Source organism: Engystomops pustulosus, chromosome 1, assembly GCF_040894005.1.
Source record: "Engystomops pustulosus chromosome 1, aEngPut4.maternal, whole genome shotgun sequence".
NCBI lineage: Eukaryota > Metazoa > Chordata > Amphibia > Anura > Leptodactylidae > Engystomops > Engystomops pustulosus.
The window spans coordinates 114278682-114304905 of record NC_092411.1 but is presented as its reverse complement, the minus strand read 5'-3'; the positions used below and the strand labels follow the sequence as shown (position 1 = coordinate 114304905).

Here is a 26224-nt window from a genome sequence, read left to right as displayed (position 1 = left end):
TGATAGCATCAGTTTACTTGCTACAAAATCTTAACAAAGGGATGTAGGTGAATTGTAATACAGGTAGTTCCCGGGTTACATACAAGATAGGGTCTGTAGGTTTGTTCTTAAGTTGAATTTGGATGTTAGTTGGAACTGTATATTTTATCATTGTAATCCCAGCCAGAACTTTTTTGGTCTCTGTGACAATTGGATTTTAAAAATGTTCGGTTGTCATAAGAATCAATATTAACAACAAAGTTTAATTACAGACACATTTGATAACTGTTATAGCTGTTTATTGTAGCCTTGGACTAAAGTACAATAAATTACCAATATTCAGAGGTCCGTTTGTAACTAGGGGTCGTATGTAAGTCGAGTGTTCTTAAGTAGGGGACTGCCTGTATATGCAAACAAAACAAAAGATGGCTGTGGTCGCACTTAAATGAAGTTACATTAAGGCCAATAGCTATGTTTGTATTTCTCTCTCTTTATGCACTTTATGGCAGCAACAAAACTTAAGCTGATTTATTTAACCGGTTAAGGACCGGGCCCTTTCCTGTTTTTTCATGTCCATTTTTCACTACCCACCTTTAAAAATCTATAACTTTTTTATTTTTACACGTAAAGAGCTGTGTGACGGCTTGTTTTTTGCATAACAAATTGCACTTCATAGTGATGGTATTAAATATTCCATGCCATGTACTCGGAAGCGGGAAAAAATTCCAAATGCAGTGAAAATGGTGAAAAACCGCATTTGCGCCATTTTCTTATGGGCTTTGATATTACGTTTTTCACTGAGCGCCCCAAATGACATGTCTACTTTATTCTTTGGGTTGGTACGATTACGGAAATAACAAATTTGTATAGGTTTTATAATGTTTTCATACATTTACAAAAATTAAAACCTCCTGTACAAAATTATTTTTTGGATTTTGCCAAATTCTGACGCTAATAACTTTTTTATACTTTGTTGTACGGAGCTGTGGGTGGTGTAATTTTTTGCGAAATTTGATAATATTTTCAATGATATCATTTTTAGGACTGTACAACCTTTTGATCACTTTTTATAGATTTTTTTATATTTTTCAAAATGGCAAAAAAGTTCTATTTTCGACTTTGGGCGCTATTTTCCGTTACGGGGTTAAACGCATTGAAAAACCATTAATATATTTTGATAGATCGGGCATTTTCGTACGCGTCGATACCTAATGTGTTTATGATTTTTACTGTTTATTTATATTTATGTCAGTTCTAGGGAAAGGGGGTGATTTGAATTTTTAGGTTTTTTTATTATAATTTTTTTTTAACTTTTTTTTATTTTTATTTTTACTATTTTTCAGACTCCCTAGGGTACTTTAACCCTAGGTTGTCTGATCGATCCTATCATATACTGCCATACTACAGTATGGCAGTATATGGGGATTTTCCTCCTCATTCATTACAATGTGCTATCAGCACATTGTAATGAAGGGGTTAAAACAAAATAGCCTCGGGTCTTCGGAAGACCCGAGGCTACCATGGAGACGGATCGCTGCTCCCCGCAGCGTGACCCGACCGCTGTCGTGAATACATGGTGGGCGGTCGCAAACCAGTTAAATAATCTTGAACACTGGGCAGCTTTGTGTTAAAATAATTAAATTCAACTTCATATCACAGAATGATAGTGAAACTACAATAGATTACCCATGTGATGTCTCACATCCAATATTTTTTTCTAGGTATCTGTTAGTTGGGTTCTATTCTTTGACCAATGAAGATCTTCCTGGCATTTTCTGATCAGGACTAATTCTTAGGTCATGTACTACATTACTTCATTTCCATTTGGTATTTAAGTACCCAATAGGAATCATTTATTATGCCCCTTCAAATGGAAAACTGTCAGAGAGGAGAGACCGAATGGCACTCATAGAGTAGTATTGTTTTAATAACAAAAAATGGGTGTTAGGAAACATTTGGAAGGAGGCTCACCAGGTATGGTTGTGCTGAATTAGGCACAATAGTATTTTAAGTTGTTCAATTGAGGTGAGGGTACCCTTAGGTGCTGCCTTTAGACAGAGGTCATCTAGACACGGTTGCCAAGAGGGTCTGGATCAAAGCATAGAAGAGTATATTGGAGACTGTCAAAGGAGGCACACACAGATATTCGGAAGGTCACCCGTTTAGTATAAATTGTTTATTTGATATCACAAGGTTACATCGCATTTCGGAATTCACTCCTTTATCAAGTGAAATGAGACTGCAGTAAGGGAGAAGGAGTAGTGTCTCACAGCTGTTTTTTGAGGGATGGGGAAGGGAGGGAAGCAGAGTTTTGTGTCACAGACTGAACATATTACTGGGGATGGGATTCCTTTCATAATATCGATATATGATGCAAGAAGACAATTCTTCCTCACTAAACAGCAGCACTGTAGTGTAATCGATAACAGTGTCGGCACTACTGTTTAGTGGAGAAGGAGGGACTCCTTGCATGATATATTGATTGCACATAATTTTATTCAGACAACACAATTTTCTTTGTAATCAATTCAATAAGAGTGTTAAAAAGAAGCCACTTCAAGTGTTTTCTTTTTGGCTGACCTGTCCAATAGCACAGAACAGCATCAAGCAACATCGCTTCTCATGATCAATAAGATCAGGGGCAGTGGATCATTAGCTCCTAAGCATGTGGGACAAGAAAGATGGTGTTCTGAAAGATATTTTACATATCTTATGCTACAGTAAACAAAAGAGCAGTAAAAAAAAGTTCGGATTTAATAAGAGGGGACAAACCCTTTTCATAATATTTAAAACATCTATAATTTATTTTACATTTATGTAAAACTACCTGTCTAACAAAAATTACAATACATATTTTTCTAAATAATTGCTGTTTTAAAGTCATACAAATAATTATCTAGAATATGTCCCTCTCTGTGCACTTTTGAATAGATTACAGGACCTCAATATGGTGATTTGGCATTACACCACCACGGGATGCTAAACACCCCTCATAAATCCTATGCACTCATGCTTCCATTATTCTACAGAAGCTAGTGCCACCAAAAGTCCTGGGTAACATAAGCATATTCAGCGGTTTAAACAGACCATATGCTTATAAACGTTATTCTGCAGGGAACCAATTAAAATATAGAAAACTTGGGACTCCAGCATATGGAAAACGACAGCACAACTTGTCTTGTCACCAGAGTGCTATCTCAGTGCATCGGTTAGGGAACCATTAGATTTCTATACAAACAAACAGTATTTACAAGGTTATGTGAATTATTGAGAGGGTAATATCTGTTCACTTGAAATGACTAAGTTCTTGTGCCAACTCCCATAGGAGGTCAAATGAAAGAACTTCCCTGAAAGATGAGCTTCACGCTGTAAATTGGAATGATCCAAATGTAACAGAAGGACTGGGAATGCCCTTCCACCATAGATTAGCCCTAATTATTTAATGCTTTACCTTACACTTGTGTCAAAATGTGTCTGATATGCATGAAGCTTCTATTTTTTCCATACAGGTCATGTTGTCTTTCTCAGGTGATACATAAATACAGAAAATATCATATGCAGAAAGGACTTTGACGTTACAGATGCGTGATTCAATAGAAACCAGAAACTTTACAATGGATTCCTATTGTCACGCCAGGCATAGGATAGTTTTTTTCTACAACCCACTGTAGATTTGGACCTTGCAGCATACTTTTATGTAGCAATTGGAAGGATTCCTGCCGTTGAAAAAATGCAACCATGATGGGGGTTATTAATAATTGTAATTTGAATCAGTAAAGTGATTCCAACTTAGATATAGAAGCTTGAGGATTGAGAATGAATTGTCATTGAAGGGACATTTTATTAAAGGGGGCATCTGCTGTGGACATTTTATTAAAGGGGGCTCTGCTGTGGACATTACATTAAAGGGGGCATCTGATGTGGATATTTCATTAATGAGGTGGCTTATACACAAGTATTTACAGTATGAGGGGGAGTCCAGCTGCAGAGGCCGGGGCGTAGCCAGGGGTAGCATCCACATCTCCTACATTGTCTGGGAGATTTGGTCAGGATGGTGGTCGGGGTGGATGGTTTCATGCAGTTAGGGAATGGGAATGTAGTTGGCTTTCCTAAATAAATGGGTTATGAGAGCAGGTTTGAAGTTCATCATTAAATTACTTTTATGAACAGTACAAGATTAAGGATATAGAGCAGTGGTTCTCAACCTTTCTAATGCTGTGACCCCGCAATACTGTTCGTCATGCTGTGGTGACCCCAAACCATGCAACTCGCAGTAAAAACACAATTAAATTGCGGCTCCGATGGCTTTAGGCGACCCCCCGGTTTTGGTCGTTCGACCCCTGCTGGGGTCCCGACCCACAGGTTGAGAACCACTGATATAGAGTATACAGAGTAGTACTTAAGTCCCAACATCCGGGCACATGTTGGTTTGGATGCTGGAGGGCCCTAGTCGTGTGAACAGCCCAGGGCTCATGAGACACTTAATCTGCCACTAGGCACATGTCTTATCTCTTATCTCCTCTTACAGCATGCTGCTGTTTATGGTTCAGTGCTCTTGAGCTGATACTGGCTTGACATTCCACACACTACTTTATACAAAGTCTTCTCTTCATACAGAGCCCGCCATCATCTTCTATTTGCACTCATGTGCTCACTCCATTATCTTTCTCCTCCCCTCTGTCTCCTAATCTCACTCCTGCCATTTTGTGCTGTGGATATTAGCTCATCAATATCGATGTCCTGAGGACTCCGATACAGATGAGGTGAATGATTCTCTGTATTTGAGGCCTGCTCCTGCTCCACCAATACCCTCACCCCAGCCCTTCCTCAGGAAGAATGGGGACATGCTTTGGACTAGACGTGGTAGTCTTTCTTGCAGGGGAGCAGGATAAAACTGGTATTTCGCCACTTTTTATTACCTAGTACACTGTACAGCATAAAAACTATTCTGTAGGTTAGTACGATTTAGGGGACTACAAATATGTGCCACCATATTCAGTGAGCTATAACTTTGTATTCCTCAAAAGAGTGTTTTTAGGGCTTGTTATTTTCAGCATAAGATAACCGTTTGGTTGGTATTATATTGAGGTACATCCAACTTTTTGATTGTTTTTTTATTACATTTTTGATAAGCAGGAAACACTAAAATGTTAATTTTGAATTTTTTTAAGCTTTTTTATTTTTATACTGGTAACACATAAATGACCCGGTAAACGGCAGACTATGGAACACTCAGTGCTCAAGAATACTTCTGATGATCGTTTTAATCTTCGGGCAGATAATAATTTATTCGGCAACGCATTTTGGCTCAGAAAATGAGCCTTCGTCAGTACAGGTATAATAACATAGTATACAGAAAAAACTCTCGACAGTCCAGCCAAATTCCGGAAAAAACTTTAAGACTTTATTTGGTCAGAATTCAAACATCCACAGCATTGTTTTTCGATATTCCCTTTCTCAATCCAACGCGTTTCAAACGGATTAACCGGTTAATCCGTTTGAAACGCGTTGGATTGAGAAAGGGAATATCGAAAAACAATGCTGTGGATGTTTGAATTCTGACCAAATAAAGTCTTAAAGTTTTTTCCGGAATTTGGCTGGACTGTCGAGAGTTTTTTCTGTATGCAATTGGGACCTCAGCAAACGAGGTGAAGCCCGTGCCATTTCCGAAGTACACAGAGGCTGCAGGTGAGCTGGAAAAAGATTTCTTTTCATTATAATAACATAGTACCTTCTTAGCCATGGTTGCTAACAACATGGCAATACCCATTTTGGGGCAGCAGAATGGGCTGGAAGTCACAGGTGTTGTGCAACTGTGCAAGTACTGAAAGAAGAACAAAATCATAAAAGTTCTGATAAGTATAAAGCTATACTGTTCACTGAACCTAAGGCTAAGTGCAAAAGACTGGGTCCTTTAAACAGGGAAGTTTGAGACCTGTTGAGGGGTTTTGTGGCAGTGCTGCAAATCTGTGTAGAAATAGGTCTTGCTCTATTATTTTCAGCGCAGCCACACAGCTCAGTTACGGTGCGGCAAGATGTAGTGTGCTTAACGCACTGTGCATAATTCAAGTAAATGGTGGCCGTGAGCTGGCCGCAGTTTGTGTCCAATTGTACACTAATGTACATGAGGACTGAGGTCTGAGACTGTGCAGAGGAATGGGGAAGAGCAAAGCTTACCATTTACTAAGCCCTGCAAAACATGAGTTGGACCTGAACCACCTCTCATAATGAGTATATTCTGCATTATTCTGTATATTCCACAATTCTGTAAAATACATACCGGTAGTTAAAGTTTGTTTATATGTAGATACATATGTATGTAGGTATGGACATGCATAGGTGGAGTAGTGTGTGCCAGTGTGTACAGCATATCAATAAATGCATAAATATTTTCCATTTATTCTGTGTGTACTTTAGTTTTTGTGTGTACATGTGTATGTGTATATACAGTATGTGCTATCAATCAAATTGATTGCATGTATAATTAAATTGTTTATACATATTTGTGTCAAAATGTGTCATTGTGTTTCATACAGTAGAAAAAAAGAACAGATTATCCAAAGATAAGTGTGATTTACACTGTGCTGTGGCTTCTCATCTGAGGTGGAATAGTTGAGTGCTGCTTATTTTCTGAGTCTGCCCAAAGGTGATATACATGCACAAAACATAAAAGAATCAAGGAAGATGCAGAGCACTGCTCATGCATTGATCAGAAAAAGACTCAAAGGGATCATTTATCTTTAGTCAGAACATTTGTGTGTGTGTCTTTTTTTGGTTATACTGGGTTTCGGACTTTGGTTAGATTTATAATAGTGATTAATATATAAAGCAGCTGAGTTTGTGGGGGTTTTGGACCTTTTTAAAAAGTCGCACAAAAGTTTCAAAGTCTTCTGCAACACTATCTAAAGTTTTTCTTATGACTGATCAGTACTTGGGTTTATTTGCGTCTTTTTAACCACAATTTGTGCCAAAATTGCGACTTTTGTCATACATCCATATTTGGATTTTATCGATATGAAGGAGCAAGAATGAAAAATTCTAACTTGGCTAACTTGGCTAAATGACCCCCAAAGAGTCATGAAGTGTAAAAAGGTAAATAAGGAGGGGAAGTGGAGCAGTAAGAAATTATTGGATGGAAGGGGGAGAGGATCAAGCCGCAAAATATTGCCGTATTATCCTGTTATACCACCTGTTGGTATCGTAGCATCTTTAGGTTCCCTCAGCTCCCGTGCTGCACCCGGACCTCTGTCCATAACACACACCCGCCTTCATGCCCGGAGGAAGGAGCGGTAAGGGAACGAAGAACATAAGTGGCAACATCCGCACATGCAGGTGCTAAGAATGTGGGGAGGGAAGGCAGCGGTGCAGCTGGAGCGCTTTGCCCACTCTACCTCTATAGGAGGTGGGGGGAGATGGGTTTGTGGCCATGAATGCTCTTCCTCCCCTGATCGCTAGGGCAGATATGCTACAGCACATGGGAGAGATAAGGAGATGGATACTGCTGACCTCTGTACCGGAGGTGAAGAAGTAGTAATACCACCATAGATACCGTTAGCCAGCAGCAGCCCTCTGACCAGCCTGAACCTCCTCTGAGAGACATTATGACTGTGAGTCAATGCAATAAACCTCTACTTGCTCTAAATCTAAAAGTTAGCTCAATGGCATAAAAGATATCTATAATGCATCACAACTTTAAGAAGCTTTCTGAGCACACTACTAATGTAGGGGAGCAGGTCAGCGAGGTTGAAGAAGATGTGTTGTTGTCCGTGAAAAGAAATGCTCAAACGCATGTCTGCATCCCCTTTGTCACGGGAGACTCTGCGACCCTGTGTGCCTCCATGTGCCCCGGCCTCTCACTCACCTTTCCCGGCTCCAGCTCTCACACACACTGTTGCCCTACTTTATCTACCTGTTCTTCAGCACTGACGTTGTACATTGTTGATCGTTATGCATTGGACGGGGGCCCACAGTATTGAAGGGATTCATCTAGTTTCGTCCACATGTTGCTGTTTAACTTTTCTCCCCCACCCCAATTACTACAAAAGTTTTATTACTAGCCTGGGGGTTCTATTTTAGGGCCTGTTCTTCGTGGGTGCCTGCATTACCTGCTCTTCTTTACAGGGGTAGTAATGGTTTTAGTTATTTAGGGTATGTTTTGTTGAGTGCTCTAGTTTGTTTTTTTTATACTATTTCTGCTGAACTTAATGCCGATATGTTGTGGGAAATGACTCTTGCTGTAACCTCCATGTGGCTATGTGCTTTGATCAATGCTCTACTGTATGTGTACAATAGCAAATTTTATTAATCTTTCAATGTGGAATGTGAGGGAAGTGAGGGATCCCAAGAAGAGATGGGCTGTGTTAAATACTATTAATTCTTATTCCTGGGTTACTTGCTGTCTTCAGGAGACGCATTTAACCCCTGACACCGTTAAATTTATGACACTCTACCTATACCTCTTATTTGAGGGGGGTCAGTATTTTGATCCCTAAATAGATTCTGTTTGTTTTCCAGGATTTGGCTGTAGATTGTGAAGGGCGATTTGTATGTATTATTGGGGAAGTGTACCACAAACAGGTAGTCATTGCCACTGCTTATGTAGCCACACCTTACTCTGCAATAGTGTTGCAGAAGATAATCTCCTTCATAAATGAGATGCCGGCTGCTCCTGCTACCCAGTTTGGTAGGATCATTCATGATTTGGGTCTCTGTGACATATGGAGAGTACCACACCCTCTCAAAAAACAATACTCTTTCTACAATACTCTTGTTACTCTAACTCCTATAGATCTCTGTTATGGATAGCTTTGGCACTAGCTAACCAAGCTATGCTGCCACTACTCGGCGAGGTTACCTATCTGTCCAGGCGACTCTCAGATCAATCTCACATCTTATTATGCCTGAGATCCTTTCTGATGCCTGTTCAGGGTCTTAGGACTTGGCACTTTAAAGAGAACCCGTCATGCAAAATAACCCCCCTAAACTAAATATATTTTCATAAACTGCCATTAGAGAGCATTGCCTCTATCCCTTCATTGTCCCTCTACATGCCTGTAAACCTAAGCAATGAGGTCCTAAAGCTGTATGCAAATGACCTGTGAAATGTCCAATGAAGCATTAGCATATTCAAGCTGTCCACTCTATTCATGAGTGGGAGGCACAGCCACACCCCCAGTGCATGACTGACAGCCTGTATAATGATGTGAGGCTGTATAATGATGTGCTTCCTGGTGCTGGTGGCCACACCCCCTGCAGCCTGTGTGTGTGTGTATAGGAGAGATACAGCAGCTCCAGGCAGCCATGTTACAGCAGAACATGTCAGATTCATGTGTAGCTGATGTCTGTGTCTCTCACCTGTATATTAGGAGGATGCAGCATGTCAGCAGATGCAGCACACACACTAGCCATGCTTTACTATACATTACACACAGACATGAGCAGGGGGAGGAGAGGGGAGGGGTAACAGGGGTGACATCACTGCCTCTGACCATGTGACCAGCCTTATTTACATGATAAAAAATAGATGATTTTACAATGAATGATGTATGAAATGACTAGATAAAGGCTGGGGTGGATCCTTGTGAGCTGCTCCAACAGGTAGTAGTAACAGAAATAGTGACACAGACCTGATGACAGGTGTCCTTTAACCTATTCTGGCTACCCATTTTAACAGAGAAGGGCTGTACCCCAGGAGTTAGTGGCAAATTGGCCGAATAATTACTCCATAACACTGACTCTGTTCAAAGCCTAGAATTATGGGATGGTTGCAAAGCATTCCTCGGTTGTTGCTTTTCTGTGAGATGTCAGGTATCAAGAAAAAGTCTAGAGCATTTCAGGAAGTTTTATGTAGAGATGTGGAGAAGGCAGAAATAAAATATATTGCAAATCCCTCTGTGGTCCATGAGAAGAGATGGAGTTTATGCTCATTGCCAACTTTCTGAACATTTGCTGACTATAGCTGACAACAAGAGATTTTTTTCAGCGGCAAAGATACTATGAGAAAGGGGAGAGGGTAGGTCATTTGCTAGCTACAATAGATAGAATCAGCGCAGAGAGGCTCTACACATATCTCCTTGCAGGGGGATCTAGGAGAGGTTGTAACACATGCTCAGGATATTTTGGAGGTGATGTGTTTATTCTATTCCTCTAAAGGGCACCCCACTGCAGCACAACTGTACACCTTTCTGGTGGGTTCCAGAAGCAGAATATAAGGATATATTGGGAGCTCCACTCTCATTATAGGAACATAAAACTGCATTAAAAACAATGTCACTTAATAATGGTGTATAAGACATTTCAGGAGACTCTTCTCCCTCATCTTTTTGAGATCTACAAAAGTGTGTTAGTGAGGGGCTATTTCCCAGAAATATTCTGACTTTCAGGCAGCTTGATAAATCTGCCCCACCCCACTGCCCATGGCAACCATTTATTTTAAAGCTCCCCTTTAAAATATTCATGAGCACTCGTAAAATGAAAGCTGAGCTGTGATTGCCATGGGCAATTACAAATATTCTGACTTTCAGACAGCTTGATGAATCTGCCCCACTTTGTGTAAGGCGGTCATAGTTGTTCTCTTGAAACCAGGAAAATGCCCCCTCTCAGCAGGTTCCTTAGCTGATGATCTTAGAGCTCAGGCTACATAAAGTTATATCAACATTGATTCACCTTGACTAAGCGGGTTTTATGCCAAACATGTCCACTGCAATTAATGTAAGGGGACTCTTATTGAACATTCAAGCTTCCCAGTCAAAGATGCCGGAAGCTGCTGTCATATCATTTGATGTGGCCAAGGCATTTGACAGCAGGAATAGCCATATCTGAAAGAAATGCCATACTTTCCCAACTTTTTGCTTTATACAAAGGGACATGCCATGGGTGCCTGCTGTCACCACTGTTGTTTGCAATAGCAATGGAGCTGCTGGCGTCTGTGTTGGGACAACCTACTGCACTTCACGGCTTTCAGTATAGATCTCTGCATAAGAAGGTAGCACTTTATGCAGACAACCTTCTTCCTTTCCCAAATGTGTGGTCCATCTTCCTTAGAAGTGCTATTTCTTTATTAGCTCTTTGGCCTGTTATCTAGTTTGACCATAAATTGGTCCATATCCACAGTCCTTCCGTTCTCACCTCAAGTTTGCCCAAAAGAAATTTCGGATTACAACCTCCCCGTTTTGTCTTCCTTTAAATACCTGGGGGTGCAGGTGTCGTCAGTAGTGGAGAATTATACAGCCTCCAATATTGGTCCTCTTTTGTCCAGATGTCAGAAAAAGGTCAAGGATTGGTGTAAGCTCCCATTGTCAGTGATAAGGTGAGTCATTAAAATTACTCTTCTGCCCAAACTTCTTTAATTCCTACATTATCCCCTTAAAAAATACTCTTACAAAATTTGAGGATATTTGGGGCCCATGACTTGATTCACCCCGATTGGCACCATTTACATTAGTAACGGACAGGATTATTTGTGCAGGTCTTAGATAATGTAACCTCTGCGATGATTGCTGAGCAGGCATGTGGCTCTCCTATATACATTGCATGACCCATTCTGTATCAAGTAACTTACTCTCACTGGTACAGACACCTGTACAACACCTCTTTGTACAAAATTCTAAGTGTCAAGTGACTTCTCAAAACTTAGCTTCTTGACCTAGTCTTTTGCATTCTCATGGGGAGAAGAGGAGGGAGGGGTTAAGGGTGGGGGTGGAGTTAGGTTTTGTGTTTGATTGTTTAGATCATTGAAAAACAAAATCAAAATACTTGATTTAAAAAAAGGCATTGGATAGATGTCATACAGAGGCAAAAAGATGCCTCTATCTTCCAGTATGAGTCTATGGACATGTCTATGGAATTCCTGGTATACACGTTACACATGTCCAAAAAACAAGAAGTGAATGTAGCATTACTTTGAAAGTCTGCTCCCCTTCCCACATCTCCACTGACACAAATGGGGGAACAAAAGACATCTGCATCAGGGGACACTCCAAAAAAACTATTGTAGCAACATGCCTGTCAAGACTTACCCCATTCATCCCCACAAGTCACCCCCTCACAAGGAACATAACCACCAGCACTGGAACTACAAATACAGGAACCTATCTGACATGCAAGGGCATACCGAAACATAGAATGGTCCAAAAAAGACACCAAAATGGTGAAATGCCACCGTGCAATGCCATCATATAGTGCTCCAGTTGTCAGAAGTCAGTCAATGTTTAGAAAACTCAAGCAGTTAGCATAGAGTTAGTCAAGAGCACCACAACTGTAAAATTGTATTAGCAGTCTGCAAACTGTAGAGAGGGATCATAGTGGATCATTTTCTTGCCACTTTTTAATGATTGTGATGATTGATATACAATGTTTTAATTGTATCCTTTTCCATTTTTTAATGAAAGGTTAACAGTAAAATAGTGAAGATAAAATATACAAATGGATATATGTTTAACAAACATTTATCCATTTGTGTAATTGTGAAATTATATAGTATATGTACCAGGAAATTACAGCTCTCTGATTTCTCTCAGTAAGGTCTCATTCACATGGCCCTGTGCTTGCCGAGACTGGATCCTGGGCGTAGCACACGAAGTGAGTGGGAGTGAGCGCTACTCACCCCTTCCCTTTCCATTGAAAGCTGAGCAGCCATTGAAGGCCGCCTGGCTTGGTCACGATGCAGAGAGACACTTGTGACCATTTACCATAGACCTCAATAGGGGGTGTGTTCTTATTGCAAAGTGTACAGCCATAACATAGCCTCAATTACAGCAGTGTAAATGGGGGCTTAACTATGAAAAACAATAATTGGATCCTTTTCAGTTAAGATCCAGTGATAATTTTATTTTCTTACATCTCATCTGTAATTATTTCAGGAAGACTTGTATATCTCCATTTCTTTGACATGCTGATATCTGCACATGATACAAATAAAGAATGCAGTGAAATTGGGAAAAAAGAGACATGCAGTAGATGAATTATTTATTAGAACTCTAAATTGCTGCCTCAGAGCACGATATTGACAAATACTTGGTGCCTGTAAGAATAAAAGAACAATTCTGCGGTTTAGCATTGGCCTTCAAATCAATACTTGAGTGCTCTGTAAAGTATACAATCAATAAACAGAAGGCATGTTTCCATAGTCTATTTCCAGTAGCAAAATTATATTATGTTCTGCTAAGAAATAAATATATAAAATGGCTTTCAGGTCACTTGGTTCACACATAGTGATTCAGAGAAGTATTTGTACATAATTATTACTACTGTTCTCAGTATATTTACCCTTGATCATGCCCAATGTCTTAACCTTTTCACAATTTCTTCTGTGTAATTAAAGAATTCTTAACATAAAAAGTAGTAACATCCAGGGCGAGGTTATAGGGAAGGCTCCAGGGGTGTGCACCCCAGGGCCACCACTTTTTTACTAATAAGGGGGACCCCACCAGCAATGTCTGACAGTCAGCTCGCAGCTGTGATCTGACATTCTCTGGGAGCAATATGCAGCGGTCGTGCCACTGCGCTGCATGTGCGCCCACCTCCCTGCCTCCAAACTTTGACAGTGAGTCACTGGCTCACCCAGCACACCCAGCCTGTCCGTACTCAATGTGTGAAACCTGATCACCCATTTTTTAGTTTCTAACACTGGTTGGCTGAACTGTTTGTCTGCCAAGTACTAGACAATCTTTGTTAGGCTTACTTCTAAACAGATCACTTGGCCCGAAATGTGAGAGAAGAGAGAACTCTCAGGGAAACAACGGTGTGTGGAACTGGCTTGGTGACTGGGACTAGTGGTCAATACTACTGCCACTGCCATTGTGCCAGCTACTAGACTAACATGGAGGAGAAAGTTAATGTTAATAACAATTTAGAATAGCAATGTCTACCACTGTCTGGCATACACTAAGTGGGGGCCTCCACCTACCTTAATCCGGCCCTGGTAGCATCCCTTTTAAGACCACACCTTAAATATGAGATTCAGTTCTGCGTTCTACATTCCAAAAGCAATATAGGAAATTAGGGCCACCATATGAAAGAACTTTCTTATAATAATAGTCTACTAAGAATTAGGCTTGTTCAGTTTAGAAAAAAAAACCTCTAATGCCTGTGCCACACAGCTGTGCTCCATCCATGAAAAACACACCGTGTCCTGACAGGATTTCATAAACCGAGTATAGTGTCAGGGACAGTACTCCTTACATCATAGTGAAATAAAATGCAAGGAATTCCTCCTTACCAGAGAAGCATCAGCTCAGAACTGTAATCAGTTCTACATGTGTGGTATGTACACATTTTTTCAAAGAACAGTACAAAAGACCAAAAGCAAAGACATTGCAGATGGAGGATTCTTAACAGATAGAGTAAGGAAATGCTATAGATACAATGAAATGCTCTACCACCATGGTGCAGTAATGGCAGCATTTAAAAAATGGATAAAAGCATTTTAATGACAAATGGCATTAACAAATAAAAATAATCTAAAAATGAATGTCAGTCACAAGACTGTTGTGCTTCTTTGCAAACAAACCATGGCGTGGAGGTGGCTTAAATAGTTAAATAGTAATAAAAATAGTTGAAATTCATGACAGACAAGCTTTGATAAATCTGCATCATCATTTTTAAGGTTGGAAAAAATCATCTCAGCACAAAAAATGCCAATAAAAGGATGGCACAAATATACGGTAGAACATGTGCTTGGATGTTAGAAACTCTATATCCTCTATATACTTTACATTCTCTTTATACTCTATATCCTTAATCTTGTACTGTTCATAAAAGTAATTTAATGATGAACTGCAAACAAGCTCATATAACCCATCTATCTAGGAAAGCCAATCATATTCCCTAACTGCATGAAACCATCCACCCCGACTACCATCCAGACCAGATCTGTACTGTTACCTCTGGCTGCCCCACCCTCCGTGCCCTCTGCAGCTGAACTGCCCCTCATACTGTAAATACTTGCGTATAAGACAAGGATCCTAATTTTACCACAAAAAAAATGGTAAAAGTTATTGATTTGAGTATAAGTCCTAGGGTACTAAATGCAGCCGCAACTCTAATAAAATATCTAGGAGCAGCCGCACCTCATTAATGAAATGTCCACAGCAGAGCCCCCTCAAATGAAATGTCCACAGCAGAGCCCCCTCAAATGAAATGTCCACAGAAGATTCCCCCTTTAATAAAATGTCCACAGAAGATTCCCTCTTTAATGAAATGTCCACAGCAGAGATACCCTTTAATGAAATGTCCACAGCGGATGTCCCCTTTACAGAAATGTTCACAGCAATGCCCCCTTTAATGAAATGTCCACAGCAAATTCCCCATTTGACAAAATGTCTACAGTAGATGCCCCCTTTAAATAAATGTCCACAGCAGATGCCCCTTCAATAAAAAGTCCACAGCAGATGCCCCCTTTTATCGAACTGTCCACTGCTGTTGTCCCCATATACATGTCTACAAAAGGGACCTCCTTTACAGAATGTCCACAGATTGGACAGATTCTCCACATTAATGAAATGTAAACAAAATAAAAAGTCAAAAAATGTTTAAAAATAAAAAAGCGCAAATGAAACAATTAATAAAAAAGAATAAAAGTCCCCTGATGCCGCATCCCATATAAAAATCAAATACAACATAAAAAATGGAAAATCACTAAAAGACTCTATTCCATAACAACCCGTATAATAAAATAAAATCGTTACTGAACCCATACGATGAATGCCGTAAAAAAGTTTTTAAAAACTCAAACAAATTATTATATTTTCCTCATAAAACAGGATAAAAAGTGATCAAAAAGTAACATTTACCCCAACACGATACCAATAAAAAGTACTGCTTGTCCCACAAAAAAAAGAACTAAAACAGCTTTGTAGACAAAAACATAAAAATGTTATGCCCAATAATAATGATGGACAAAAATCTAAAACAAGCACATTTCTCACAAAATGAGTTCTATATTCTGAAATACAAGTGAACGAAAAAAAAGCTATATAAATGGGGTATCGCTGTAATTTTGGTGAGCCATAAAATAAAGATAAAATATTATTTTTATGGTATTGTGAATGAAGCTAAAAACCCTATTCCAGAATTGATGATTTGAAAACAATCTCAAAATCCCCTGGATTTGTTAAAGTGGTACAAAGTTATAACCACTTATAATGACACAGGGCAGATTTAAAAAAATCATTCCTTTAGGTTCAATAATTAACACCCTAATAGCGTAACGCCGCAATAGTATGGCGCGCATCGGGTGCATGGAGAGGGTTCACGGGCTGAGCCCTCTCCATAGACAGTAAGTCTTTGCTGCATATTGCAGCAAAGACTTAACGGTAACACCCACGATTGGTTCTAGCACCATTGCTCCCCGTGACGTCATCGGGGAGCGAAGATAAGTCACCATGACAGCCTTAAAGAATGAGAAGGAAAATCCCCATATACTGCCATTCTGTAGTATGGCAGTATATGGTAGGATCAAAATGGTAAAAGTAAAATAAAAAAAAGTTTAAAAAATAATAATAAAGAAACGAAAAATTCAAATCCCCCTCTTTCCCTAGAACTGATATAAATATAAATAAACAGTAAAAATCATAAACAGATTAGGCATTACCATGTCCAAAAATGCCCGATCTATCAAAATATGATAACGGTTTTTCACTGTGTTTAACCCCATATGGGTAAATGCACCCGAAGGGGAAAATGGCACTTTTTTGCCATTTTGAAAAATATAAAAAATTCAATAAAAAGTGATCAAAAGGTTGTATAGTCCGAAAAATAACAGCATTGAAAATGTCATCAAAAGTCACAAAAAATGACACCACCAACAGTTCCGAATTATAAAAAAGTTATTAGCGCCAGAAGATGCCAAAATACCCCCAAAATTTTTTGTACAGGATGTTTTAACTTTTGTAAATTTAAGAAAACATTTTAAAACCTATACAAATTTGGTATCCCATGAGATCGCCCTGACCCAAAGAATTTGGGGCGCACAGTGAAAGCCATAAAATCCAAGCCCACAAGAAAAAGGTGCAAATATGTTTTTTCACCCTTTTCACTGCATCTGGAATTTTTTGCCCGCTTTCCAGTACATGACATGGAATATTAAATGCAGTCACTGTGAAGTGCAATTTGTTACACAAAAAACAAGTCCTCACAGAGCTCTTTAAGTGTAAAAATAAAAAAAGTTATAGATTTTTGAAGGTGGGGAGTAAAAAATGAAAATGAAAAAAATAGAAAAGGGCCAGGTCGTTAAGGGGTTAATAGAATATGTAATGTTTGGGCCCCAACAAATCCATATTCAGATACTGAAAGTAATTATACAGATTATCATATAAGTATACGGAATATCAGTATGACATATAACAACAAATATCAAGTGATACAGTACATAATTACAGTATCAAATAATCAGTATCTGAAAGAAAATATAAAAAATGAGTACCCACATTCATATTTTGTTTTGTTTTTCTCTGATACTGTTCAAGCTTATGTCCCACAATGTTTTTTTGTATATGAGCATATACTGTTGTCCTAGATATTTTCACTGTAATTATTTACCATATCACTTGAAGATGTTTGTTGTTTGTAATAGGTTATATTCATACTGATATCCTATCTAATTAGTTTCAGTGTCTGATGAAGGACACATTGGGGCCCGAAATGTTACATGACTAAATTATTGGATCGCTATAGTACCATCAATAAAAAAATTCTGCTGATTATTGCACCTTTCTTTGAAAAGACAACACCTATTAGACAGGAATAGTTAAAAGAAATCTACCATTTGTTTTCATGCATTGTGGACTAAACATACCTTGAGAATGCTGTAGCGACAATGATGCAGAAACATGTCTTGTTTAAACCCTGATCCAAGTGGTTTTGCTCAAAAAACAATTATAAAATTCAGGACCTTGGGAAAGCTGGGTTGGATGCTGGCTACCGTTCATAAACACATTGCAAGGAGCTGTCCAGGTAGGACTAATCAACCTGAGTCGAATGCCTCATACACAGCAGCTGAGGGATGGTGCAGCAATTGATTACTTCTGCCTGTCAGGGACAACACAGTGATTACATCATTCTCTGAAGCAGGGCAAATTAGGGTAAGAGAAGACACACAGAGCAGCCACAGGAGCAACAGAGCCTCATTATCATAACTGTATAACCACTCAGTTCAGGGATTCCACAAGATATGATTCTGATATGATCAGTGTAGCTACAGCAGTCTCAAGGTATGTTTGGTTCACAATGAATGAAAAGCTACATAAATATGTACAGAACACATAAATCATTCAAATCAAAAGAATTCCTGAATACCTTCTGGGAGATGTTTTGTTTGTATTCTTAATTTATATGAGAAGGATGAACTAACATCCAACAAACTAGTTGCAGAATTTTCCTTTTTTTTTGTCTTATTTAATTGAACCCATGTGCGTCCAGCAAAAGAAACCCTATAAATAGAACTTGATTTTTACAACAAATGCCCTGCATGTAAATTCACAAAAAAATTATTATAAATCTACATACTATACATTGTAATATACCATTGTTAAAGTCCACAGTTTGTATTATTACAAATCCTTCTTTTTACCCCAAATGACAAAAACATGAACCCAGTCTGTAAATGGAAGGGACGTACATGCTGAGTGCCATCTGGTAGCACATTTTCTATCGTGGGTTCAACATTTTTGTGTTCTGTTACTATCTTTTAATAATCCATTAACCCCACACTGTAAGTGGCATGCAGAGTTACAGATGTCTGTATATCATATATACAGTAGACCACCAATTACAAAGTAGCACTACTTCTGTCTCAAGGCCTACAATATGTTTTTCAGCAGGGTGTTCCTGTCACACAGAAGAATAAATGAGTTCTCATGATGTGTGCTGGCAGGAAAACAAAAAGAGCTGAGAAAGTATTCAGTGGAAATGAAAGTTTTCTGTACATAAGCATGGGGGACTGTTTGTTTTGATGAGTACATTGAAGTGCCTCTTCCTACTAAATAATACATCTGTACACTTTCATCAATATTCTCATTTCACTTGCAGTTTCTGGGGAGGAGAGGAAGTCAGCAATTTTGGAGTTTTGGTATATATAAAAAAAACTTTTTAGTCACAGACAGCACTAAATTAACAGCACCCTTGTGAAATGTATGTTCTAAAATTCTATCTTTAATTTTGAATATCAACCATTAACAAATTAACAATAACAAATTGGCTCCAAATGTATATGCAAATGAGCTGAAAATGAGTCACTTTTTGCCTGAGATGAATCACTTTCAGAGGCTGGCGGGGAGTGTCACTGCCAGTGCCTCCATCTTGGGTGCTATAGTACCTAGGATCCTACCTTTGTTATTATGAGAATCTCTTCTTCGTAATAAAATCAGTTTTCTATGGGTGCAGAGATACATGCAGTTAAAGCACAATCGTCACCAGGAATGTCATTTTTAGCTGGTGACAGATTCCAATAGCCCATTCCATGCTGGTCAGCATTCTGAATCATTTCAGGACCAAGAGAAAGAACTGTAAAAGCATCTCAACAAAATCTAAATAATTTAATTTATCTTTTTGATACTCAATTGTTTATCAAGGGTGCTATATGATGATAATAATAATAATCTTTATTTATATTGACAAAAAGTAAAGCTTATAAATTGTTACAACATGGAGGTTTTTCCTTGCTCTAATAAACAACTCATGACTGCCTTAGTTTCCATTATAGTAATACTCCATATAGTGTAAAGTTTGTCTTTCAGCACAAATTCCTTTGAGATCACTCAGCCCTAATGGTTGATTTCCTCCAGGTAATGTCCCCAGAAAAGGTTATTGGTAGCCAATGTCAAAATCTCTGTTCTTGTGCGATACTTTCAAAGTGAGAACAGTTCAATACCAGGTTTCTGGAGCTTGCGATACAGAAAGACTACTAGTGTTCTACAGACTGCTTGTATCTGTCTGCAGAGGATTCCCATAGAGCAGACATCAGGCAGGGAATCCTTTTGAGAGATGTGTTGGGTTAGTGGCAGAGCAGGGACCATGTAATCAGGGTAATATCACCATCTGTCCATATATGGTGTCTCTACATCCCCCAGGGCTTCCCCAGACACAATGCATTAAATTATGCCATTAAAGGACATATACCACCTGAAAAAAATGACATGTGAACAGACCCATAGGAAACAGTGGGTCCATTTGCCATCCACAAAAAAGGATAGCACACAGACATCAAAAGCACCCCTCTAAATGAGTCCTAAATTATACTATTTAGTATACTAGTTTATATTATTATTACCAGGATAACCATTACAATACATATACTTCGCTGTAATAAAACACTAAAGTTCTCCTGGCAAATCACTGGTTGAGTTACTGATTGCATGTGTTTCAAAGGAAATGTGTATGCGATCAGACTGAGCCTCGCCCCCAGACGTTTGCATTGCATTGTAAACGCCCCATGTGACCACACCCTAAACATTCAGATAATACTTTTTTCTTTTCTTGAAAATATTGTATCAGTATCGAGTATCGTGATACTTTTTCAGGTATCATATGACACTCAAAATTCTAGCATAGGTGCAACCCTACTTGGTTCATGCTTTATTTTTCATATTTTTGTATGATGCCACTATTATTGGATGCTCTAAATTATGATGTATCCCCTTACTGCTTCTGAACACTTTTAGCAATTCTACAAGTAGGAAAAGGTGTCCAGTGCTGTAAACACAATTAGGTTCTCACCTTTCAACAAACTTTGCAGAAATCATTAATCTCATGTGTAAATGCATAATGCAGCATCGAAGACATTCTGAAATCCATTTTCAGCCTGTGCCACAAACAGAAAGTGCCAATGCATTGCAAAAGCAGCTGGGTCCTAGTGAAGGCCCCTGGGCCTGCCATAGATGACCTTCCAGCAAAACCTACTAAACTGGCTTGCAGATGTATCCTGACATCCAGAGCACATTGGGAAACATTTACTTACCCCATCCCCGGAGTTCACCGAAAGTGCATTGGGCGACGATAATGCACTGTGCTGCGATTCACTAAGATCGTGCGCCCGATATCTCGCATGTGACGCTTCTCCGGCCAGGTTACACAGAGTTTACCATCTTTTTAGTGGTGCATGTTAGGGCTAGGGCGTGCAACACTATTTGAAAGTTAAATCCCGCGCTCAGTTGGAATCAGTTGGATCGTCTGACAACATGCCCCCCAATATGTGTCATTTGGAAACCAGCATAGCTGCGCCAAAAAAGGATCACGTGCACCAAAATACCAGCACAAACACTTCTTAAATACCTGTGCAAGCCGTATAATCTGCGGAAACGGTTCACAGTCCGACAAAAGTTAGCAGCGCGACCCTTAGTAAATGAGCCCCATGGTATTTTAGGTGCTTTCAAAATATTACACCTTCTTGTCCCCTCAAGGGAGAAAATATAAAAGTTTTAAATAAGGAAAAGAAATGTTTAAAAACAACAAATCCCCCTTCATTCCACTCAAACTGTTTAATAATAATTAAAAAAAATAATAATTAAATCCCCCCATATTTGTTAATCTATTATGTTACCGGCTTAGTGAGCCCAAACAAAACTTGTAATCTTGTTTCCACAAAAATGTTACAAAAATTATCAAAAAATCACAAATACCCCTTAACCCCTTATCACTGACACTAGTTTTCAGCTTAATGACCAGACTCGATTTTTCAAATCTGACATGTCTCCCGATAATTTGTTATAACTTCGGAACGCTTTAACATATCCAGGTGATTTTGAGATTTTTTTCTCGTGACACATTGTGATTCATGTTAGGCAAAATTTAAGTGATAAGTTTTGAGTTTCGTTCTGAAAAAAAAGTGACAATTTGGCAAAAGTTTGCAAAAATTCTTCATTTTCCAAGTTTGAAATGTTATGCTTTCCAGACAGGAAGTAAAACTACCCAAAAAGCTTGATCGTTAACATTTACGGAATGTCTTCTTTATGTTGAGATGATATTTTATGCATCCTCTCATTTTTCTAGGATGTTATGAGGCGCAGAACTTTAGGTGCCATTTTTCTCATTTTCAAAAAAATTGCCAAAACTCACATTTTAGGGGGCAACTCAGCTGTTAAGTGACTTTGAAAGGCCTAAATAATAGTAAAACCCCATAAATTACCCCACTATAGAAATGTCACCCCTCAACGTGTGTACAACAACTTCTATTAAGTCTATTAACCCTTTAAGTGTTTCACATGGGTTAAAACAATATGGACCTGCGATTCAGAAACTTTCGAATTTTTTTTTGAAAAATACATTCATTTAGGCCAAATCTGACAGTTTCAAAATAAATTAAATGATGAAACGCACTGCAACATTTGATGCCCAATTCCTCCCGAGTGTACTGATACCCCATATGTGGGGGTGTCCTGCTGTATGGGCGCACGGCCGAGCATAGGATGAATGGAGGCGCCCTTCACAGCAGATTTGTACTGTCACATTGTACGACCTATAAATTTGTATTTTTTTTTGGTAATGCAAACATATGAGGCTTATTATTTACGGGATGAGATACAATGTATAGATAATTCATTTTGGGGGTCTATAGCTTATTCATGAGATTTTATTAACTATTTCAAGGGGGACACAAACAAAATCATCAATTTTTATTTTGGATTTTTAGCATGTTTTTTTCCCCTGCTCACCGTAATGTAAAAAATCTTTATTCTCTGGTTCACTACGACTCCGGTGATACCTCATTTATATAGTTTTTATCATCTTTGCTCAATTTTCCTGAGCAAAATCGCATTGTTTTTACCATTGACAACTTTTTAGGGCCATAACTTCTGTATTTTTCTGTTGTCAGATCTGGTTGAGGGCTTATTTTTTGCAAAAGTTCTATTCAGTAGTATCATTTTAGGGAACGTAACCTTTTTTGATCACTTTTTAGAAAATGTTTAGTGATGGTGTTTGAAAAATTGTGTATTACGGGAAGTTTTTTGAGTTTTTTTTTTACGTCGTTCACCAAGCGGGTTCAATATTGATTTAGATTTATTGTACAGATTGATACGGACGCGGTGATACCAAATATGTATGTGTTTTTGTGTTTTATATACTTTATTTGCATTTTATGTGTAACTGTGGAGATTATGGGACTTTTATTTTATTTATTTAATTATATTCTTAAATGACTAAATCTTTTTTTTTTAACTTTTTTACATTTTCTACTTCTTGGCTTGAACAAGCGATCATCCGATCCCTTGTTCAAGCCCTTACACTGCAATGCACTTGTATTGCAGTGTATAGTGTAAGTAATGCTGCGCATGCTCAGTTACACACAGCCGAGTCCTGCCAGGAGGCGGAACCCGGCATAAAGAGAAGCCGACAGCCTTGGAGGCGGAACCCGGCATAAAGAGGAGCCGACAGCCTTGGGTCACTCGTCTGAACCTGGGGCTGAGGCAGGAGGGATCGGATCCCCCCCGGTAAGCACACCGGGGGGTCCGATCCACGGTGTGGACAGTTACACGCCACGGTCATACTTGACCGCAGCGTGTAAGGGGTTAAACACCAAGGATCGGAGTTTTCCCAATCCCGGGTGTTAGTGCCAGGTCTGGGCTGTGATATCACAGCCTGACACTGGCACTTACAGGACCCGATATCCAGAAATCTTCTTCTGACGTCCCGCTGTAGAAAGGCATCGTGTCAGAAGAAGTACCCTTAATGACCGCGGTAAAAAGCTGATACGGCGGTCATTAAGAGGTTAATGGTACCAATGAAAATCATAACATATCATGCAAAAAAAAAAACACTCAGCTAGCTCAGTCAGTGGTAAAATAATAAAAACGTTAATGTAAAGGGCGATGTAAATCTAATGATTTTTAAGAATAGTACTTTCTTTGTATAAGGGTGCGGTCACACGTCACATTTAACGCATGCATTTAAAAACACATTGCAACAGCTGAAGAGTGATTTGCCTAAATAAACGGCTGTTAACAATTGCGTTTACAAAAGGGTTTGCTTTGTGACATTTAATGCAACTGTCGCAAACAACCCACACAGCATAAAACACTGCCAGCAGATTTATCAAGGGCTAAAGCCACTTTAATGAATCTGATGGTAGCAGAACTCCAAAGACAGACATAGAACTGGCGCAAGGAGCTGCTCTAATGATAAATTAATCCAATTCCTTTGCAAATTATTTGATTGGTATGGATCTATCATTGCAGTGCTAAAGATTTTTGCCAAGGCCGCATTTGCAACAATGAGCTCTGTCCCAAAAGTAATACCACTTAAGCCATACAAAGAGATCAGAGGGGTAGGTCACATAATGAACCATTAGCAAAATAACTATGCTTACCATACACAATAAAGCTTATTCAACTGACACAAAACTAACATTTAAGTCATAAGCCTAAAAAACATGTATTTGCCTAAAAGAAAATATTTTGCCATAACAAAACCACCATACACTACAAGTAAATTGGTTTTACATGAATGTATTATTGATTGTATTAAAAGGGAAATATTATTTTGACATACCCCCTCATCTGGACACAAGTACCAAGTATAACTGAATCCTGTGGATCCCTTTTTTAACACCAACAATTCTACTGAATTTTATATTCAAAAATCACTCCACATCATCATGGAATGGGACACGTTCATGTAAGTATGTATTGTAAAAACAATGTATCCACCATGATCAGCTCATGAACTTTCCCTTCTTACATTAAAGGACGACTACCATCAGATTTATTGTTGGTAGACTGCCCTCACTTACATCTTCAAAGCGTCAGGTGTTAATACATGCATGCCCCCACTCTCTCCTGGTCATACCTGCTGATCCACCGACTGGAGAGTCGGACTTCAGAGCTATGCGCATGTGCAAGAAAAATATTGTGCCACATGCTGGCTTGCAGACAGTTGAGTGACACCACAGGCTCTTTGTGGATAGGTGGGTAATTCCTGGAGAAAGGGGGGGCGTGTATATATTAACAGACTCCAAAGCCAAGGCAATGTGGTAACATAGGCCGGAGCACCTCCATCTCACTTGCATATTTTTATACAGTCTTTCTAAGAAGAATCACCTTCTAGATCACATTTCTTTCATGGGACAGTGTGGTGGAATCATCCAGAAAATCAACATTGAAGTGAGATGTAAAGTGGTTGTATAAAGTCAAGGAGGAAGAAAGTGTAACACTAAAGTCCAGCTCTCTACAACTCAGACCACCCCCTTCACTGTAATTGGAAGGTCCTGCACCCATAGACATAACTAACTAACTAACTAACTAATCTTTGACTTTATACAACCTATTTACATCTCACTTCAAAGCTGATTTTCTGGATGATGCCACCAGACTGGGCCATGAAATAAACATGATGTGGAAGTGGTTAAGCTGCTTGAAAACAAACTGGTAGTGGTTTATTAGGCTAGTTTCCGATGACAGGTTTCCTTTAAAGTACATTATAATTGACTAATTCATCTATATTCTGTTGTCCAAAATGTTATCCGTGCATTTTAATAATAAGAGAAAACAGTTTACCATGGATATGTTTTTAAAGGTGCCGCGATTACATTCCACTTCTAAAAATGACTTGACATTAAAGGAAATCTACCATCAAAATCCAGCATGATAAACCAGGGGCACTTATTCGTAGATCCAGACACTGTGACTGTGGTAATCTTCTCGTATTTGTTATTCATGGCCTCCTTCCTTCTAAAAATCAGGTTTTACAATTAAGCTAATGATTCCAGAAGGGCTCTGTGGGGCATTACCACAGCCCTTCCGTAGTCTGTCTTTGCAGGTTATTATACTGTGTAGGAGCACTTCTCCTTTCCACTGTGTGAGGGAGGGGAAACATGCAGAGGGAGCAGACTGAGACTGAGACACTCCATGCACAGTGTAACAGTCTATAAAGCTGCAGCAAGGAGGGGCTTTGGTAATGCCCTCCAGAGCCCTTCTGCCTTATCAGCATAATTTTAAAAGTTTATTTTAGAAGGTATCATATAGAAAATTCACTACAGTTCTGTTATGTACTGTAGGGTTATTATTCTGTTTATGAAATTGGAATGTTCTGGTGGTCCGTACCATAGTTATGCTAATCCTTTATCTTAGGGAGAAGACTTTGTGGAATCAGATCCATGTCCACAAGAGAAAGGATGGCAGCTTACTCTTGCTTTTTGAGAACCTATGGATTACTTTTTTTACTTATTGTCTTGTTAGTGTGGACAATCAGGGCGATAGAAACTGAATCTAAAATATTGCAAAAGGAGGGGAGAAAATGAGGGGTGAATTAAATGAAG

At 39.0% G+C, this 26224-nt stretch overlaps 1 protein-coding gene across 9 annotated transcripts in view; it reads right to left on the bottom strand.

Annotated features, from left to right (window-relative positions):
* The window catches only part of PRUNE2 (prune homolog 2 with BCH domain), a 202736-nt gene that overhangs the window by 175853 nt on the left and 659 nt on the right, over positions 1-26224 (bottom strand). The window lies entirely within an intron of this gene.